The 825-nt window shown below is 29.5% G+C and overlaps 1 protein-coding gene across 1 annotated transcript in view; it reads right to left on the minus strand.

Annotated features, from left to right (window-relative positions):
* Positions 1-577: 577 nt before the first annotated feature.
* The window catches only part of LOC119592492 (glucose-6-phosphate exchanger SLC37A4-like), a 17,545-nt gene continuing 17,297 nt past the window's right edge, over positions 578-825 (minus strand). Inside the window, exon 12 of the mRNA XM_037941333.1 lies at positions 578-825. This exon is cut by the window's right edge and continues 318 nt beyond it. The gene's annotated coding sequence lies outside the window, so the exon portion shown is untranslated.

The raw sequence follows: 825 nt of genomic DNA on the forward strand, positions 1-825 counted from the left end.
CCCTTCTTTTCATCTTTTTTGTTTGTTTGTTTGGTGATACGAGATTTTATGTTGAAATCATTGTTTAGAATAATTTATTATCACATTTATAACATGAGTATGTACCTGCATCAGGTGTTGCGTGATTTATTAGACGTCGAGGGAAAAAAAATTGTGGGTTTACTGTAATCTCCAAATTCTTCTGGATTTACTGGCAGATTATGACTTTAACTTAATTTAAAATACATGCGATTTGTGTGCCATGTTCAATATGTAATACTTAATATATATTTCAACCATGGATGACCATTTTTCTTGGAAAATAACTCTACAAATACCAAAACAGACAAGAACACGATTTAAATGCACAGATCAGACGCATCACATAGAGTACAAAATATCTGGTCTTATAAAAATGACCACAGAATAGGCCTATCTATAACAGATTATTTCTATAGTCGCGTTACTTTACAGTATATGCTACTTAAAGTAAATTCAACACCGGAGAAAATATATCCTACTGTATTACTCTTTAATTTTGTAGATGTGCTGTTTGTTTCCTTAGCAGGCACTTGTGAGGTCTTTCAATGAAATACTGTTTGTTAAAGTATATTTTTAATTATTTGTATACAAAGGATGGATGGATGCTTCATTATGCGATTCACGTACTTTTTTACATACAATTATAAAGAGATTGGCAATAAGTATTTGAAAATGAAAGAAAGTTTACCTGCATAGTATGTAGGCTTATATATTTCTCAACCAAAAGAAATTTGTTGTATGTGAATAGATGAACAGTGACTAACATATTTAATAACATATTAAATATGAAATAATGATAAATAA

The sequence above is a fragment of the Penaeus monodon genome, chromosome 30, assembly GCF_015228065.2.
Source record: "Penaeus monodon isolate SGIC_2016 chromosome 30, NSTDA_Pmon_1, whole genome shotgun sequence".
In the NCBI taxonomy this organism is placed as follows: Eukaryota; Metazoa; Arthropoda; class Malacostraca; order Decapoda; family Penaeidae; genus Penaeus; species Penaeus monodon.